The sequence below is a fragment of the Rattus rattus genome, chromosome 3 (genome assembly GCF_011064425.1).
Source record: "Rattus rattus isolate New Zealand chromosome 3, Rrattus_CSIRO_v1, whole genome shotgun sequence".
In the NCBI taxonomy this organism is placed as follows: domain Eukaryota; kingdom Metazoa; phylum Chordata; class Mammalia; order Rodentia; family Muridae; genus Rattus; species Rattus rattus.
The window spans coordinates 199,209,767-199,230,882 of NC_046156.1; positions in this window are offsets into that span (position 1 = coordinate 199,209,767).

The window sequence follows — 21,116 nt, forward strand, 5'->3', positions numbered from 1 at the left end:
ATCATAAGCTTGAGAGACCTTTGTTCTGTTGCCAGGATGGAGCACCATGGCCATAGACGAGTTGAGGAGGAAAGGGTTTATCGGGCTTACACTTCCGCACCATTGTCCATCATCAAAGGAAGTCAGGATAGGAAGTGTTCTAGGGCAGGAACCTGAGGGCAAGAAATGAAGCAAGGCCATGTAGGAGGGCTGCTTACTAGCTGGCTGCTCGTGTTTTGCTCAAACTGCTTTCTTATAGAACCCAGGACCACCAGAACAGGGGTAGGCTCACCCGCCATAGGTTGGGCACATCCATATCAACCACTAATTTAAGAAAATAGCCCACAGGCCTCCTATACCCAGACCTTATTGAGGCGTCTTTGCATTTGAGGCACGTTCCTCCCCAATGATTCTAGCTTCTAGATTCTAACTGTGTCTCCATGAGGGTGCTCCATCACCCACTCACCCACTCCCTCCCACCTCCCCACCCTGCCATCCCCCTACACTGACAGGACCAAGGGCCTCTCCTCTCATTGATGCCCGACAAAGCCATCCTCTGCTACATATGCTGATGGAGCCATAGGTCCATCCCTGTGTTCTCTCAGGATGCTGGTTTACTCCCAGGGAGGTCTGGGGGGTGGTGTCTGGTTGGTTGATACTGTTGTTCTTCTTATGGGTTTGCAAACCCCTTCAGCTACTTCAGTCCTTTCTCTGACTCCTCCATTGGGAACTCTGTTCTCAGTTCAATGGTTGGCTGCGAGCATCGCCTCTGTATTTGTCAGGCTCTGGCAGAACCTCTCAGGAGACAGCTAGATCAGGCTCCTGTCAGCATGCACTTCTTGGCATCCGCACTATTGTCTGGGTTTGGTGGCTGTATAAGGGATGCATCCCCATGTGGGGGCAGTCTCTGGATGGCTTTTTAGTCTCTGCTCCATACTTTGTCTCCGTATTTCCTCCTGTGAGTATTTTTGTTCCCCCTTCTAAGAAGGACTGAAGCATCCACACTTTGGTTTTCCTTCTGGAGCTTCACATTCCTTGGGAATTGTATCTTGGGTATTCCAAGCTTTTGGGCTAATATCTGCTTATTAGTGAGTGCATACCATTCGTGTTCTTTTGTGATTGAGTTATCTCACTCAGGACAAGTTCCATCCATTTGCCTAAGAATTTCATGAAGTCATTGTTTTTAATAGCTGAGTTTTACTCCATTGTGTAAATGTACCACATTTTCTGTATCCATTCCTCTGTGGAAGGACATCTGGGTTCTTTCCAGCCTCTGACTATTATAAATAAGGTTGCTATGAACATAGTGTAGCATGTGTCTTTGTTATATGTTGGAGCATCTTTGGGCATATGCCAAGGAGTGGTATAGCTGGGTCCTTAGAGAGTACTATGTCCAATTTTCTAAGGAACCACCAGATTGATTTCCAGAGTGGTTGTACCAGCTTGAAACCCACCAGCAACGGAGGAGTGTTCTTTCTCCACATCCTCGCCAGCATCTGCTGTCACCTAAATTTTTGATCTTAGCCATTCTGACTGGTGAGAGGTGGAATCTCAGTTGTTTTGATTTACATTTCCCTGATGATTGAGGATGTTGAACATTTCTTTAGGTGCTTCTCCGTGATTCAATATCCCTCGGTTGAGAATTCTTCGTTTAGCTCTGTACCCCATTTTTTAAAATGGTTATTTGATTCTCTGGAGTCTACCTTTGTGAGTTTTTTGCATACAATGGATATAATCAGATGTAAGATTGGTAAAGATCTTTTCCCAATCTATTAATTGCCATTTTGTCCTATGGACAGTGTCTCTGTCTTACAGAAGCTTTGCAATTTTATGAGACCCCATTTGTCGATTCTTGATCTTATTTCATAAGCCATTGGTGTTCTGTTCAGGAAGTTTTCTCCAGTGCCTATGTGTTTGAGATTCTTCCCTACTTTCTTTTCTATTAGTTTGAGTGTATCTGGTTTTATGTGGAGGTCCTCGATCCACTTGGACTTGAGCTTTGTACAGGGAGATAAGAATGGATCAATTTGCATTCTTCTACATGCTGACCTCCAGTTGAACCAGCACCATTTGTTGACAATGCTATCTTTTTTTCCCCACTGGATGGTTTTAGCTTGTTCATCAAAGATCAAGTGACCATAGGGGTGTGAGTTCATTCCTAGGTCTTCAATTCTGTTCCACTGATCTACCTGCCTGTCTCTGTACCAATACCATACAGTTTTTATCACCATTGTTCTACAATACAGCTTGAGGTCAGGAATGATGATTCCCCCAGAAGTTCTTTTATGGCTGAGTATAGTTTTCGCTATCCTGGGTTTTTTGTTCTTCCAAATGATCTTGCAAATTGCTCCGTGAAGAATTGTCTTGGGATTTTGATGGGGATTGCATTGAATCTGTAGACTGCTTTCAGCAAGATGCCCATTTTTACTATATTAATCCTGCCAATCCATGAGCATGGGAGATCTTTCCATCTTCTGAAATCATCTTTGATTTCTTTCTTCAGAGATGAAGTTCTTGTCATACAGTTCTTTCACTTGCTCAGTTAGAGTCACCCCAGGGTATTTTATATTATTTGTGACTATTGTGAAGGGTGTCATTTCCCTAATTTCTTTCTCAGCCTGTTTATCCTTTGAATAGAGGAAGGTTACTGATTTGTTTGAGTTCATTTTATATTCAGCCACCTGGCTAATGCTATCAGCTGAAGGAGTTCTCTGGTGGGATTTTTGGGATCACTTAAGTATACTATCATATCATCTGCAAATAGTGATATTTTGATTTCTTCTTTTCCAGTTTGTATCCTTTTGACCTCTTTTTGTGGTCTAATTGCTCTGACTAGGACTTTTGAAGTACTATATTGAATAGGTAGGGAAAGAATGGGCAGACTTGTCAAATCCTGATTTTAGTGGGATTGCTTCAAGTTTCTCTATATTTACCTTGATGTTGGCTACTGGTTTGCTGTACATGGCTTTTACTATGTTTAGGTTAGTAATTCCTTGAATTCCTGATCTTTCCAAGACTTTTATCATGAAAGGGTGTTGAATTTTGTCAAATGCTTTCTCAGCATCTAATGAAATGATCATGTGTTTTTTTTCCTTTGAGTTTCTTTATATAGTGGATTACATTGATGGATTTCCGTATATTGAACCATCCCTGAATCCCTACGATGAAGCCTACTTGATCATGATGGATAATAGTTTTGATGTGTTCTTGAATTCAGTTTGCAAGAATCTTATTGAGTATTTTTCCATTGATATTCATAAGGGAAATTGGTCTGAAGTTCTCTTTCTTTGTTGGGTCTTTGTGTGGTTTCGGTATAAGAGTAATTATGGCTTCTTAGAATGAATTGGGTAGTGTTCCTTCTGTTTCTATTTTATGGAATAGCTTGGAGAATATTGGTATTAGGTCTTCTATGAGGGTCTGATAGAATTCAACACTAAACCCACCTGGTCCTGGGCCTTTTTGGTTGGGAAACTTTTAATGACTGCTTCTATTTCTTTAGGAGTTATGAAACTATTTAGATGGTTTATCTGATTCTGATTTACTTTGATACCAGATATCTATCTAAAAAATTGTACATTTCATCCAGATTTTCAAGTTTTGTTGAGCATAGACTTTTGTAGTAGGATCTGATGTTTTTGTTTGTTTGTTTGTTTGTTTTTTGTATTTCCTCAGTTTTTGTTGTTATGTCTCCCTTTTCATTTCTGATTTTGTTAATTTGGATACACTCTCTGTGCCCTCTGGTTAGTCTGGCTAAGAGTTTATCTATCCTGTTTATTTTCTCAAAGAACCAGTTGCTGGTTTTGTTGATTCTTTGCATAGAAGATTCTTTTTGTTTCTACTTTGTTGATTTCAGCCCTGAGTTTCATTATTTCCTGCCTTCTACTCCTCTTGGGTGTATTTGCTTCTTTTTGCTCTAGAGCTTTCAAGTTTGCTGTCAAGCTGCTAGTATATGCTTTCTCTAGTTTTTTTGTTTTGTTTTGTTTTGTTTTTTGTTTGTTTGTTTGTTTGTTTGTTTGGAGGCACTCTGAGCTATGAGTTTTGCTCTTAGCACTGCTTTCATTGTGTCCCAATTTCATTAAGTTCTAAAACATCTTTAATTTCTTTCTTTATTTCTTCCTTGGCCAAGTTATCATTGAGTAGAGCATTGTTCAGCTTCCATGTGTATGTGGCCTTTCTGTTGTCTTTGTTGTTATTGAAGACCAGCCTTAGTCTGTGGTGATCTGATAGGATGCATGGGATTATTTCAGTCTTCTTGTATCTGTTGAGACCTGTTTAGTGACCGATTATATGGTCAGTTTTGGAAAAGGTACCATGAGGTGCTGAGAAGAAGGTATATTCTTTTGTTTTAGGATGAAATGTTTTATAGGTATCTGTTAAACCCATTTGGTTCATAACTTCTGTTAATTTCTCTGTGTCTCTGTTTAGTTTCTGTTTCCATGATCTGTCCATTGATGAGAGTGGGGTGTTAAAATCTCCTACTATTATTGTGTGAGGTGCAATGTGTGCTTTGAGCTTTAGTAAGGTTTCTTTTATGAATGTAGGTGCCCTTGCATTGGAGCATAGATATTTAGGATTGAGAGTTCATCTGGGTGGATTTTTCCTTTGATGAATATGAAGTGTCCTTCCTTATCTTTTTTGATAAGTTTTGGTTGAAAGTCAATTTTATTTGATATTAAAATGGCTGCAACAGCTTGTTTCTTGGGACCATTGAAAATGTGTGTCTCTTGCAAGGTGAAAATTGATGCTCATGTCTTTAATTTGTTTTTCTGAGACAGGGTCTCTAAATGCCCTAGGCTAGCCTCAAACTCTTCATCCTCCTGCCTCAGCTTCTCAAGTACTGGCATTTCAGGATTGCTTTATACATTCAGTTAAAATTTTAAGTAAATGTGTGTGTGTGTGTGTGTGTGTGTGTGTTCATGTATACATGCACACATGTCTGTAGATGCAGTTGCTCAGGTGTGCATGCAGAGAGGTCAGAGATTAAGGTCATGTGTCTTTCTCTATTGCTGTCCACCTGTTTTTTAGACAGGGTCTCACTATCTAGCCCTGGTTGGCCTTGAACTCTGGAAATGTTTTATGTGGACCAGGCTGGTCTTGAATTCACAGAGATTTGTCTGCCTCTAGAGTTCTGGGATAAAAGGCGTGCGCCATTATCCTTGGCTCCACCTTGTTTTTTGAGACAGAGTCTCTCCCTAAACCTGAACCATGCCATTTTGACTATAATAGTCAGTGAGTAAGCCGTCAGGACCCTGCTGTCTTGGCATTGCCAGTACTAGGACCCCCCCACACACACATACACACACACCTACACCTCTTAGTTTTTACAAAAATGCAGAATCCAAACTCAGGCCCTCCCACCTGCAACAAATACTTTACTCAGCATCTCTCGGCCCTAAATTTTCAATCTAAATACTTATGTCAATCTTTTCATCTAGAGAGGAGAGACTCTTATGACTCAGGAATTGTGTGATCTACCAAAGTCCTCAGAAAAGACTTTCCAGGAAGGGAGTTACTTCCAGAATGAAATGTTAGTAACGGATAAAGCAAAGCGGATGGCACCTTGAACCACAAATGTCTCTTTCCCCACAGTCACAGCCTTACCGCAGACTGTATTCTCAAACGCAACAGCATCTATCCCGTTTTGTTAATTTCTCCACTTCGTTTGTGACTTGAAGTGCGTCGGACGCTCATGCGGCATCGCCTCGTGTTATTTCCTTCTTAACGGCTTTATAAAGACGTGTCCGTGGGACACTCCCTGTTTCTCGGCCACTCCTTTCCTAAGTGCTGCTGCACAGTCCATGGTGCGGTGAGTGCAGGGAGCCATATTTGCACAGTGCAGGCAGCCATATTTGCATTGTGAGGTTTCACTCTGGACATCAGCCCCATTGGCTGGAGGACCAGATCGCAGATCTGTGACTGGTTGTAAAGAGAAGCTGGGCCCCACACGGCTTCTCTCTCAGGTGAATCATAAGTATTCCAGTGACTTGCCGAAGACTACAAATACCTCAACATGTTGGGATCCTCGTGGTAGAAGAGTTCAGAGGCAACACCGTTCCTGCTGAACCTCCTAAAGCCTCTAACTGCACAACTAGCCTTCAACTCCAGGCACTTTGTTCCTTGTACCATCACTTCCGATGTCCCCTTCCTTAATCTCCAGATGCCTGTGTATAACCATCTGCTTGTGTCTTGGTTTGGTCTGTTGTACTGTAGTGCTAAATTCTGTATCCCAACGTCTAGTTACCTCAAGAGGAGTGAACTCTTGCTCCTTAATTTAAAACTGTTGGTTGAATAAAGTTGCCTAAAGCCTGTAGCTGGGTAGAAGAGAGGTAAATGGAGCTTCAGTTCCCAGGCCTGGGGTCTGAGACTGGGAACACAAAAGGAGTGGAGGAAGAAAGGAGAAGATGCCATGGTCATGAGGTAGGTGCATAGTGAGCACATGGCCATGAGGGCTGGCCTGCTGTAGTAGAAGCATCCTAGGTAGAACATGGCAAGTGCTATCTTGGAGTTACTAACAAGGAAGCAGACAAAATAACATAGATATTGCTTCCTATCAAAATAGGTTGATATCTGCCCAGCTCTTACTATTAATTCAAAGGTTTTGTGTCATCTATTTGGGAACTAAACGATCAAAGGTGGGGTCGAAATCACCCCAAAAATGTTTCCCCCAACATGCAGAGGTACTTCTCCAGTGTTGGCAAGCACATTCTAGGACCACCGCCTAAATCTGTGCCCCTAGAAGCCTCCCTGGTTCATCTGTGGTTACCCTCCCCTCTAAATGCTCAGACAGAAAATCTGGTGACTTCTCACATGCTTCTCTCTCACAGAAAGCTCTGTGTGTTACCTTGACCCTCCTTGGACTTCACCTAGAGGATAGATGAAGAAGATATTGCTTGTTTTGCCTGGACCATGGTCATCCATCTTGCATGAATTGTGTCAGTCGTCACTAACTGACCTATCTGTGGAACTTATGCCTCGGGGACAAAGCACATCATTTCATTCTCACACAACACCCTCTAGTTGCCTTTTACATCACCCAGAGTGCCAAGTTCTCATTATGGCCCACAAGGCCCTCCATGACTTGCCCTTCTAATACCAACTCCAGCTCTCCAATCTCCTTTCGTATAGTCTCCAGGCTGCCTACTCTCAGCCTCTTACCGCTCTTTGAATGTCCTGTAACAGGCTCTTTCTGGGGCCTGTATGCTTGCTCTCTTCTGTCTGTGATAGCACTCATCTAAACATCTGCAAGGTCCTTTCCTCACATCACTCAAATCCCCATCCACAAGTCACCTCTGCTGGAGAAGCCTGGCCTCTCAACCATAGCACTACTCATTCTCCAAGGGTCACCGCTGTTGAGGATTGGTTCTAATGCTTTGTCTTATTAGGGGCTCCCAAAAAGCTGCACTTCCAGACCTAAGGGTCCCTGCTCCCTGCTGACTTTGATGGATAATAAAGAATTGACACACAGCCAACGGTTAGGCAGAAAGATGTGAGTGGGGCGGGGTGGGGGGACTTTTAGATTGCACAGGCAAAGGATCCAGGAGACAGAGGAGGGACAAAGAATCACCATGACTCAGAGGGAGAAGGATCAAATGTAAAAGCTGCAGGAAAGAAAGCCACCAGCCACCATGTAGGAATTTGGGAACATGCCCCTAGAAGCCACTCCCCCAGTTGGGTCTAGGGTAGCAGAGATGAAATGCTGATTTAGCAAGTAGACTCAGGAAATGTCCAACCATTGAGCTGGTCAAGGCATAACAAAATTAGCTGGTGTGTGTGTGTGTGTGTGTGTGTGTGTGTGTGTGTGTATGTTTCACAAATCCAGAGAGTTCTTGGTTGGGTGCACATATGTGACCCACCAGGAGGCAAAGCAGTTTAACTAATTTACTGCTACACACTATGTATGTTTTTCAAGAGGCCAGAACTCCAGGGGTGCTATTCACATCATAATCACCAAAGATTTGTATACAGTGACATTTTATTGCAGCCAAGTGTCTTGGGACAGGCATGTGCTCCCTGATTTGCACAAAGGCATGATATAGCGTACCAACAGCCCTATTCTTACTTCCTTCATGGTCCTCAAAACCCAACCACTACCGTCCTTTTCCCTTCCCTTAAGCTTTGTGAGGTGAGGCTGTTTGCCTGGCTTTAGGCATTCTGTGATCTCTATGTCTAGACCAATCCTTGGAATATACTAGATGTTTAAAGCTTTAAAAGGAATCAATTATTATCAATCATGAGCAATCCTTCTGTAGTAGGTTCTTAGGGAGAAGAAGCAAAATAAAATTTTCCTTTTGATCATCTTGTAATCATATAGCTACCAAACCCATAATAACAAAAGTATTGTTCTACAGGTTGAAAACAAAAAGACATTTCTAGATTATCAAGAAACTGACTGTATTCTGTCAGCTGTGAAACAATTCTTACCACTGTAGAGACTGTATTTCCAAATCAACTTTTCTTGGAAAGAATGGTTTTATAGAATTAACCACCAAATAGTACTATAGCCTCACATGTGTTAAATGATGAAGCTTAATACCAGGGAGAAAAGTATGCATTTACTATTTTTCAACAATGGACACAATATTTATCAGTTCCTTAATATTTATTAGTTCCACAATATTTATTAGTTCCTTAATAATGGGAAATTACAGCAATCTGTCTTTTATTTTAAATGAACTGATTCAAAAAAACTGTCAACAAGGGTAGTATTTATGACTAAAGAAGAATCACAGGGAAATTAAAAACCTGAGGCTTTATTTATACTATTTAAAGTGAAGGAAGAGGAGGAGAGGAGGAGGAGGAAAAGGAGGAGGAGGAAGAGGAAGAGGAGGAAGAGGAGGAGGAGGAAGAAGAGGAGAAGAGGAGGAGGAAGAGGAAGAGGAGGAGGGAGAGGAAGAGGAGGAGGGAGAGGAGGGAGAGGAGGAGGAGGAGGAGGAAGAGGAGGAGGAGGAAAGAAGAAGAAGAAGAAGAAGAAGAAGAAGAAGAAGAAGAAGAAGAAGAAGAAGAAGAAGAAGAAGAAGAAGAAGAAGAAGAAGAAGAAGAAGAAGAAGAAGAAACTCAGCTCCTTGGATCAAAGCATCTCACAGGACAAGAATGGCAATCCAAGAGCATAGTAAGTGATCATTCCCAGCTTTTTACAGAATGGGAGAGTGGCCTTCCAACAACAATAACATCCACTTATTAATATTTAGATGCCGTACACGCTAAGCTTTAAGGAGAGGAGTGGGACCATGAGGGGACCCCTCTGAGCCTGAGTGGCAACCACAATAGCTGAGGTGACAGAAGCATGGGGAGCAGCACGTCCACCATGACAGATGGTGTCTCCTCACTGCCTGATTGGGACGGTGATAAAAATTAACATCAAAGTCACACAGAAGAGATGAGAATAAAATGAGGGACTATATATAGATAGAAGCAGCGTTGTCTGCTTGGCTTTCTCTGCAACTACACTGAGGTGCACACACGAGATTAGTCCCATCGTTCAGAACAGTTTCTCCTAAATCTGCAAGGAGTGATCTCTTGAAAGTAAAAACAGGATCTTGTAAGTGTGTACACCTGCCCTCCTGAGTCTCTTTAGGATAATAAAGTTCAGTATCAAGAATGTACATTTAGCTTTGTCTTGCGGTCAGTTGTCAGGTCAACAGCGCTGTGTTCCCCAGAGAGACAGAGCCTTTAAAGAGATATTGAGAACTAAATGAGCTTGGAAGTTTGGTGGGGGGGAGCCCTAATCCAATAGGATTAGTGTCTGTGAGAAAAGGGAAAAGAGACCTGGTTATGTGCACATGGAAAGGCCACTGCAGGATACAGGGTCAAAGAATTTTTTTCTATAAGCCAAGGAGAACCAGAAACATGGTGTTGACACCATGTCTTAGACTCCTAGGCCACAGAACTATGAGGAAGAAGTCCAGTTACTGAAGCCAAGCGGGAGTCTAACAGTCCAAGCAGTTAGCTGCATCGATACCTTCCAAAACGTACTTCAGCACGGACCATCAACTTTCAAACTAGCTCAGATGTTGCCCAGAGTAATTTAGACAATTAGTCTGTAGCTGTGCTTATCTCCCCCCGTGAAGTATCATCAAATAGTTTCTCAACATCCACCCTCTTAAAGCAAATAAAACGCATATCGATCCAAAACTGCTCACCTTTTGTAACAGTGCACTGCTCAAGTGCTGCCCTTGGCTTACCAGAAGCCCCCACGTTGTGCAGATCCTCTTAGGAACAAGAATAAGATTTAGCAGCACTTCCTTGGAATAAGATTTAGCTCACTACATCACTGAGCAAGTTGTCCCAGGCATTAGCCTGAGTGATGGCCCCAAGAATCCCTGGCAGCAGATATAATGGAGGCAGAGTGAGAAGGAAGATGGTGTTAATGAAGGCCATACACTGAAGATGACAGGTCTAGGATTCAAATTTGGGCTGTTTGAAGCCACCATCGAGCACCCCACACACACACACTGGCCTACATGCCTGAATTCTTTTCTCATGGGATTTATCTAAGCCACTCAATAATGTTAATCTTTATTGGTAGAAATGGTGACAGCCTTGGGATGATGAAGGTAAGGGAGGGCTTGCATAGGTCAGGAGAGAAAGAAAGCACAGCTCACATCAAGTGCCAGCCCTATGATATCGATTAGTAAACCATGAGAAATGGGCACACAGCCTGTCCCTGGAAACTGGTCAAATCCCTCTACTTCGTCTCAGGCTTAACAACCAACTCTAGTTATGAATGGTTCACTCAGAGTCAGGTACAAGGCAACTCCAGCAGAAAAGTTAACCAGCGTCTGGAGAAAACCATGACACAACCCAACAGGTCTCGAGGCGTAAGACTACCAGACTTGACTTGTTCTTACATCTCATTCTTGCAAGGGTAATGGGCACCAAAAAAAAAAAAATCTTTTTAGCTATCAATAAATATAATCCAATAAAAACATTAGTTCTTGTATTCTTTATGCTAATTAACAAATCATCTTTGGTAGATTTTTACAGTGTCTTACACAGACGTCGTCATCTCTGGAGCAGATATTATTCATTTAGATGCTACGAGTGATGGTAATTGCTTGTATTAATCAAGAATCTTCAAAGAATGAACAGTGTGTGTCTATCTGTCTCTGTGTGTGTGTGTTTGCATGCATGCTACATATTTCCTGTGGTGTGCCCTCATTTTCCTATTGGGGAAGAATGGATTTATTTGACTTATACATTCAGATAATCAGTTGATCACGGAAGGAAGTCCAAGTAGGAACTCACGGGGAAGCAGACACAGGAACCTGGAAGGAATGCTGCTAGCTGGCTTGCTCTCCCTGGCCCATATAGCTTCCTTTTCTATACAACCCAGCCTCTCGGTGGGCCGGCCCCTCTCACATCAGTCACTAATCAAGGAAATACTCCACAGATTTGTCCACGGTCAATCTCGTGGAGGCATTTTCTCAACTGAAGTTCCCGAAGTTCCCTCTTCCCATATGACTATAGTATGTGTTGAGTTGACAAAAAAAAAAAAAACAACAACTAATCAGCACACTCATGTACTAGTCATTTCTGAAATGGGCATAACTTATCTGGTTAGTAGCAAAGGCAAAAACCATGCCTCAGAGCAGGAAACCAATCTACCTGGGTACCAGGGATTATCTCCATTTGGTAGCTGTCAGAGGTGGGGATTATTAAAGTCTTAAGAGCATCCATTTGCTCATGTAAAAGTGAGATTATTTTTTATCCCTACCCTGATTGCTCTAGTGGGCTGCTAGGATAGCCCCACTTCGATGTTGATGTACTGTAAGTGTTCATGAGTCAACTAAGTATGATGCCCCAGAGTCAAATAGTATGTAAACACAAAGAGGTTTTATTCTGCCGAAGTCCAACACGCTGGGTTCTCCCGTTACTAAGATAGAGAGACAACCAAGTGAGCTCACCGGCCTGATTTAAAGCACATTAGGGGATTCCAGAGGTAGGTAAACTTTGTCTTACTCCCATCTCTAGAGAAATTCTATTACCAGGGTTTTGGGGCTGGAAACTGTTGCTGAGGAAGTCTGGAAACTGCTGCTGACCCATTGTCCTTGCCAGATGACAGGGCAGCTTGTAAAGTCTAGACTTGCCTGGACTTGCCCAGTTCTTGGAACTAGAGATTTAAATCTCGTCTCCCGAAGCCTGTCATGGAGTCAGCCTAGCCTTCTCAGTATCTGTCTGCTAGGAAGGTTGACAGCTGATATGATAACCTTGACCAGAGTCGCACCTTTCCCAGGGCCATCTGGCATCCAGTGACTGATAGAATACACTGAGTGTTAAAAAAAAAAAAAATGCCCTCGTTCCTTTGCCTCAAGACGGACAAGCTCTGAAGATCAAAATCTGGGATCAGCAGAGTGCTCCAGGGAGAACGTCACTGCAACCTGATCCAGCACAGCACCTCCGTTCCTCCCTCCACTTGTTCTGACTGTACCTTGGTCTTCAGCCCCCATCAGTGCTGTTCCCAAAAGCTTTCCCTAAATAAACTTCCTGTGCTCACAGTTCCCTTGCAGAGTTGAATTTCTGGAGACTGAAAGTCTTATCTCAGAAGTTCCAGAGGATTAGAGGTGAGAAAGATAGTAGCAGGCTCAGACCATGCCGTGAAATAAGTACTCATTGATTTGTTGACTTGAAAGAATGGATAATACCTTGTCTTGTTTGCAAGGGTTGACGGGTGACTCAGGGGTAGAGCACTTGCTTAGCATTTCCAAGTAAAGACTATGAAAGAAGAGAGACTTAGAAAACATCCATAACTATTCAAACTCTACGCCTAAATTATATTTGAGAACAAAATTAAAAAGAAAGTGGAAAGTGGGCAAAGTCATTTGTAATATTTCAACACCATTGCTTTTTATAGCCCCCGAACTCATGCGTGGGTCTAGCTGCAAACTGTGCAAGAGGCAAGCTACGAAGCAAGAGCCACAGATTACTGACGACTCTTATTTTTGTCCTTATTTTAGATCAGTGCTGTCACTCTGCAGATGAGCATGGCAAATATTTGAGATGGGAATGACAGGCAATTCTGTCAGCTTTTCTCTCTTGAAAACCTAAAAGCCTTGTTTGAGTTTGCACAACAACCCTCCCCACCCCCCTTAACCGTGAGCCTTGCCGCAGGCTTAATGGAGATGTAAAAACTCTTGCATCTCTAGGACCTTAGTAACACCAAGGGACCCAACACACAGTGTCCAGGATGCCCCGTTCATGGTCCTGCCTCCTAAGCTGCTTGCATTGGCACTCCAGCGAGCTGGCTTCTTGAAGCCTTACCTTCTCTGCCAGGTTGTTTCTCACTGTTGTGTTTTCTACTCTGATATGAAGAGGCTATTCAAAGAATCTACTCTCTGACCACTCCAGGCGATTTTGCTCATTAAAAATGTACTGGTATAGGGGACTAGGGAGATGGTTCGGTTGGCTGCTAAGCACGCCTGAGGAACTGAGTTCAGATCTCCAGGAGGCAGCATAGGGCTGGCTGGCCGGCCAACCTAGGTGACTAGAGAGCTTCAGGTTCAGCAAGGGACATTCATACTCTGCCCTCCAACATGTGACCATACGCATAAACACATACATACATTCAAATACATAAAAAAAATATTTTATTGGTGTCTATTCATTTTACATATTACTAAGGTTTGGGGTGCATTGCTTTTTTTGTTTGTTTTTGGTTTTTGGTTTTGTTTTTTGTGAGTTTGCAATCAGGTCATAGCACCCATGTAGAGATCAAAGGAAAACTTAACAGACAGGAGTCAGTTCTCTCCTTCCATCCTATGGGTCCTGGAACAAACTCAGATGCAAAGACTAGGCAGTTGGGGCTGGAGAAATGAATCAGTGGTTAAGAACACTGGCTGCCTTTCCAGAGGAACGAGGTTCGATTCCTAGCACCTGCATGGCAGTGCATGGCCATCCATCCGTAAGTCCATGTTGTACTTCCAACAGTTGCTGAAAGAGTTTACCTGAACGGAGGTCCCCCTCACACAGAAGCGCACGGGCAGCCCACGTGAAGGAGGGGCAATTACCGGCCTCTATTGGATCAATCTTCTGGAAGCGAATGTCAAAGAAACATCCTAGGATGTCAAATTTTCCACGGATCCCGGACTCATCTCCCCTCTTCAGAGCATGAGTCAGTCACCAGGCAGAGTGAGACCCTCAAAGATGAGCTACATTTACATAAAACAGAGCAGAAAATAACCATTTTCTCCAGGAGAGAGATGACAGTTCCATCAAAGGATGCTCCCCCTCCCTTTCTGGGTGTCACTCACAACGCTGCTTTTAAGATTGCACGTCTGAGAGAAAATGCTTGGGAGGGCGACGGTGCAAGCTTTATACAGGAGCACTCACAAATGCCGTCCCCCTCCCCCACACACCTCCTTTCCCCGTGCGTGTCACCCGCCCCCACAAAGGGATCGTGCGGAACAACTTTCAACTTCAGATTTCACAGAACGTTTCCATCTGAGACTCACAAGTGAGCTATTCTGCCGTGGGTGGTTTTTATAAAAAGTGATGGTGATCTTCTGCCGGTAACATTTACCTGCACGGCATCTCGGGAGCTACCGACTGAAAGCAGTGATTGGTCAGTATCACTGTCCAAAGGCAGAAACAGAGCTGGACCAGCCGTCTGGAAATCCATTATCACGGGGCTAATGTCTGCACCTTTCACCTCTGCAGATCTGATTTCAGCTTCGCCGGTTAAAAGTGAGTTGGGAGGCCTTCTTTTACCCATATTCCGGACCCATTATGCAGGTTAGCTTAACAAAACACCATTGCTTAGAGACCTCCACTTATCAGAACCCAGCCAAGCACAAAAGGCCTGTCTGCTAAATCCTTGATTGTTTCCCCACTCCACTTCCCACCCTAACCCTGGGCAAAAATCATAAATAGGCAGGTAATTCAGGACGCCTCTCTGCTCTTTATTCATGAGTGTAAAAGAGGAGACACAGAGGAGACAGCCAGCCGGAAGCATAGGCCCACACAGAAGGCAGTAACTTTGAGTCTCATTTGAAATTTGGAGTTAGCCACCACCTTGACATCCTGAGGGGTTTTGAACGGAAAGAATACAGTCAATTGCTTGCCACTGATAGGATTAATAGTATTCTTTTGTTGGGCTTATTTTTCCTTCTAGAATTTTCCATATGCCTTTGTTGATCTACCAAAGCCCAGAACCCTCCTAGGACCTTTCCCCCATCCAAACCTGGTCATACACACTGGCTGACTCTCTGTCAGGAACATTTCCCCTTTCCCTCCCGTTTCCACACTGGTATAATCCCTGCTAAGTCTGCCCTGGTTCAGCTAAGAACTGGCACGAGGGAGATGAGGGCCGATGTGCACCCGTGAGACACAGAGTTCTCCAGAACAGTGTCCGTACCAGGAATGGATGATGAGGAACTCAAAGGGTGAAGGTCTGACTTTTCAAAGTTCACAGCTCAGCAAGGGCAGGGGATCCTCAGTGTCACTCCCTACCAGGACTAGTCCAGGGCCAGGCCTGTCCTCAGGAAAGACAAAGATGACAGCCACCTCTCACCTCTCGTGACTTCTCTACATCCTCAACCAATGAAACTTAATGATATTCGTTTCTTGTGACTCTGAGACAGGCTTCATTTGAACTCCCTGCATGGCAAATAGAGTAAGTGTCCTTTTAATTCCCGACATTACCTCCAGCGTGTCAGTTCCCTAAGCTAGAACCAGACTATTTTAGACCAGCTCATAAAAATTCCCTTGAGGATTGTTGGTCGATTTTTTTTTAAAGCATTCCGTGCAGGTTTCTCCAAATATCCAACAAGCTTCTGGGTCCTGGTATCAGTACTACTGCTTTGATAAAGCACACTGACGAAAACAGCCTGTAGAAGAAAGTATGTAACTAGCTTACTATTTTAGAGAGTTTGCTTCGGTGATGGTGAAGGGAAGGTACAGGGGCTGGAACAGCTGAGAGCTCACATCTCAAACTCAAAATAGGGGGCAGAAAGCACACTGGAACAGGGTAAGGCTTTTGAAACCACTTAATCCTGCCCTAAGAGTTCCACCAACTAAGAACCAAGTCTTCAAACATACGAGCCCATGGGAGACTGTCTCATTTAAACCCCAACAGTCACGTTAAGCACAATTTGGTCTATCCTCAAGAAATAACACAAGAGATTGGTGTGGATGGAATTAAACCATCAGAGAGTTAACCATGCTGCCCTGAGGTTGTGCCTCCGTAAACATTCCACTCACTGAATGGAAATGTTTCTACACAAGGACTGGGGTACTGCTCTCTTTTTTTTTTTTCTTTCTTTTTTTTCGAAACTGGGGACCGAACCCAGGGCCTTGAGCTTGCTAGGCAAGCGTTCTACAGCTGAGCTAAATCCCCAACCCCCGGGGTACTGCTCTCTTGCAGGGTTCCCTCCCTATGCTAGGAGGACCCAAGAGGATGTAGTCCAGGCTATCCCATCCAACAAAGCACAAAACGCTACAGTTTATCTACCCCTTGCACACACAAACCTATTCTGAAACAGTGTTGCACAAATGAGACTGTTTCTTCAAGACTTTAAGGGGAGTGGGAGTAAAAGGAATAACTTACTTGGTCTATTGTGGTCTGACTAGGAGGACAATGAATAGCTGGGTACTAGAGAGGAAGTCCATTAAAGAAAACGAAACAACTGAAGGAACAGGTGTTATTTACTCCCTGTGTGCAGAGGGGGCCTGGCTGCTGCCGCGAGCGCACGCGCGTCTGTGTGTGTGTGTGTGTGTGTGTGTGTGTGTGTGTGTGTGTGTGTGTGTGTGTGTTTATTTATATGTGTATTTGTATGGATGTCTGAAAGTGAAAAGACAGCTTGCAGGACTCCAGTTTTCTCTCTCTCTCTCTCTCTCTCTCTCTCTCTCTCTCTCTCTCTCTCTCTCTCTCTCTCTCGTGTGAGTTCTCCAGGTAGAACTCAGGTTACCAGCCTTGATGGCAAGCACCTGTAGCCACTGAGAATCTCCTTGACCCCTAGGGCAGGCTTCTCAAAAGGCAGTGTGAATGGGCTGGTAGTGGCAGCAGGGCACACATTCAACCCCCAGCGTTTGGAAGGCAGAGGCAGCTGGATCTCTGTGAGATCAGCTTTTCCTGCTGCCTTCTAATCTAGATGTAGGACTCTCAGCTCCTTCCCCAGCACCACGTCTGCCTGCACACTGCCATGCTTCCTGCTAGGATAATGATGCTCTACACCTCTGAAACTGTCTATCTAGCAAATGTCAGGCCAGTGAGGACTACATAGTAAGACAGGGTCTCACATAAATAAATAAATTTAAAAGGCAGCGATCATTAGGAATAACAGTAATAATGGAAGAGTCTATTGAAAATTCAAGTTTTCATACCTTGCCCCCAAAAATGAATCTGGGGCTCTGCACTTTTACCTGGGCTGCTCTTGTAGAGGAGTCTGGAGAACTCTGTGAGATCTGTGGGTCATTGAGCTTTATTATGTAAGGCTCGAAGTGAGTCTTAACTACCGGGAGACACCCTCCGCCCCCAAGTGAGACACAAGAACGGAGTTCGATGCAAATGCAAGAGGTTTATTTTCTGTCGAGTCGGGTCCACCTTCAATCAGCCCCTCGTGGCGAGTGACTGGAAGGTGACCCTGAATGGCTATAACAAGCAGTTTTTATACTTTTTAGGTGTACAGGTTGCAATCAGCAAAGTTGCAGTTTAAACTTATTGGCTAAGCATATTGACCTTTGAATCTATTGGCTAGCAAGCATATGACAAGCATTCGGACTCTATCTGGGACCAGAGGGTCAGGTGACTATCAGTCAGTACATTCTTTGAATTTTCAAGAATATCCCCGGGACCCCGTTTTAAGAAATCAGAGAAAGGATTGAAAGAGCTTGAAGGGGCTCGAGACCCCATATGAACAACAATGCCAACCAACCAGAGCTTCCAGGGACTAAGCCACTACCCAAAGTCTATACATGGACTAACCCTGGGCTCCAACCTCATAGGTAGCAATGAATAGCATAGTAAGAGCACCAGTGGAAGGGGAAGCCCTTGGTCCTGCCAAGACTGCACCCCCACTGAACATGATTGTTGGGGAGAGGGCAGTAATGGGGGGAGGATGGGGAAGGGAACACCCATATAGAAGAGGAGGGGGAGGGATTAGGGGGATGTTGGCCTGGAAACCGGGAAAGGGAATAACAATTGAAATCTAAATGAGAAATACCCAAGTTAATAAAGATGGAGAAAAAAATAAAATAAAAAAAAAAAGAATATCCCTGCTCCTCCCAAGGACTGTGGGTGGAGAATGGAACTTGGCCTAGTCTTGACCTGAGGTGGGAAGCTGGTACTTGACCTAATTTTGACCTGAGGTGGTGGGTGTAAAGCGGTTGAAAACCCCTAGGGTCCCCATAACCTACCTACTTTCTACCAGGCCAAGCCTCTTAATAGCTCTTATACTTTAGTGAGAACTAGGGTCCTTCAATTAAATACAACAGAAACAGGAGTAGCACTGAAGTGATGTTCTGGGCCTTATGAATAGAATTCCCACGTCAGGGTGTGATACCCAAGGAAGACGGCCTGAAGATCCTCCATAGAAGGGTGTTACTAACATGGCTTAGGCATGGTAAATCGTAGAGTTTCCTGCTTTCCTCCCTAAACTCCAGTCTCACCGGATTTAGCTATTCTGTGTATGTGCATAAAAGGTGCTGTGGTGTTTAACTGCTGATCTGTGGTCGCCTGACATTGATTGACAAAGTTGAACATAGAGGAGAAATGCCTAAGAACAGTGCCCATGACAGTATTGAAGCTTGGCTGGGAAGAACTTTGTGGCCTCAAAGTGAGGCGAGGTAGACATTCCCTCAAGTTTCCAGAAGCACAATTTCTGCATTTGTATTTATTCCCATTAGATAAACAGTGTGCCCAGTGTGTGCGTTGTACAAAGAATGGATACTTAACACAGCTCTCCACTTGCCAAAAATATATAAAACACACACATAGTGTTCATTTCATTCCAATGACCATCTCAAAAGGAATACCTCTTTAAAAGCAAAGAGGAACTATTGAGGTACAGAAGATGATGAGAGAGGAGTTAGGGGAGAAAGGAGAGTGCGGTCAAAAGACATTGTACAAAATTTTTAAGTAATCAACAAAAAAGTTTTTAATAAAAGACTAGTTCAGGGCCGTGGAGATGACTCATTAGGAAAGAGCACTGGCTGCTTTTCCAGAGGCCCTGGGTTTGGGTTCCCAGCACCTACATGGAGTCTCACACCCACATGGAACTCCAGTTCCAGAGAACCTGCCGTTCCAGCTACTGCAGGCATCCAGCACACACATGGGCAGATACATATGTAGGGAAAATGCCCATACACATAACATAAAATCATACAAATTTTTAAAGAACTTGATTTTGAAAATACATAAAGGTAGGAACGTATATCAAAAAAACCTTTTCCTGGTATCCCAGAAAGGACAGCATATTTCTCAGAGTTAAGACCATCTGTTAACTACACTAAGTATCTGAGTATGTTGCAATATTTTAACAATACATAAGTCAAAACAGTAACAGAGGCCCTCAAAAATATATATTTGTGTATATTTTAAATATAATATATGTATACATATGCACACACAAACAAATGTATATGTATATATATGTATATATACATATATATATACACATACACACAAACAAACATGCATACACACACACACACACACACACACACACACACACACAGTTTTCATTCCAAAGGGACATCTCACTCCTCAGTCACATCCTGACAGCTGTCATTTACTTGATCTAGCATCTTGTCAGTTAAGCCTGTGCAAGCATTCTGCCCAGGACCTTTCTCTGACAGCACAAACTCCTACATCTGTCACCGAGTCACATGCAACGTCAGGCAGGAGTTTTGTTTTTTTTTAATGATTTTATTTTGGTCTTTGGGGAGGAGGGCAGGCAAGAAAGATAGCACAAGATAAAAAAGCCGTCAGGAAAGTAAACGCACGCCAAAAGCCAAATAAACCGCTTCCTCCACACGGAGTCACTTCCTGTGTTGTTTATCGGAGGATGAAGTAATCTGCACAGTTAGGGAAGGTGGAACTTACCACGCACTCCGCCATCCGGAGAGCCAATGGCTGCCCCTCCCACTGCTGCCTTGTTACTATGGAAACGATGATGTACCGCAGGATGAGGAATGACCTCATAGGATTTAAATACAGATAGTAACAAAGGGGTCTTTTGCAAAGTACACAAAAATTGCTTTCCTTTGGCAAAATATTTTGAAATATGTTTTTAATATGTATAAAATATAAATAAATATATATATTTATCTACATTTATATTCTACCCTATAAGAATAATGCTCAGTACTAAAGATACTTTGGCCACCTTTGTTCAATTTTTTTTTCTATTTTGCATCTTGAAATTTATTAAATAGGCAAAATGCACTGAAACACGTGTGTGGAACTAATATAAAGAGATCGCACATTTACTAAAGGTGGCTTTAAAAGTTCAAATAATAACTTAGAAAAATAATGTGTTGAGATTTTTAGTAGAAGCTGTAGTTTATTTAAGTGAATAATGTAAGTGTCTTTAAAATAAAATTTAAAATTATTTTTTAAAGGGCAAGAAATTGAGAGGCAGATGCGATGGCAGAGTTGTAAAAGCTTCGTTAGGGCAGCCGGATTCCTTAGATGGGAATAAAATAAACCAAAATTGTAAATTGCATGTCAAACTGATTTAGTATTTCTTGTCCCTTCAAATATTACATGATAGTCAGCTTTTCTAACATGAAAAGAGACTGGTTTAACACTTGCCAATCCCACCTGGAAAAAAATCATTTCAGCTTCGTCTCAGCCTAGCAAAGCTTCTAACACTCAAACGCTATGGTTAGCCTAGACCGCATCTTACGGCGGACTGACACGTGTGCAAGACAACGAACTATCTCAGCTCTCTAACCTGGAAGATAAGAGGATGCCATTATAGCATCATCAGTTTTTGTATGAAGACTTGACCTAATAAAAAGTCAGCCATGTGTTAGGCATTCCATAAACGCTCGCTTGTTGGCACTGGAGCGTCAGCACACCCCGACCCTGTGGAGGTGTGGGGCTACAGGCTCGAAGGAAAAGCTCCCAGCTTGGCCTAAAGTTTGCTGTGAATGAGCTGGGAAGTGGGCTATCCACACAGCAGATAAGCAAGCCTTGGTTG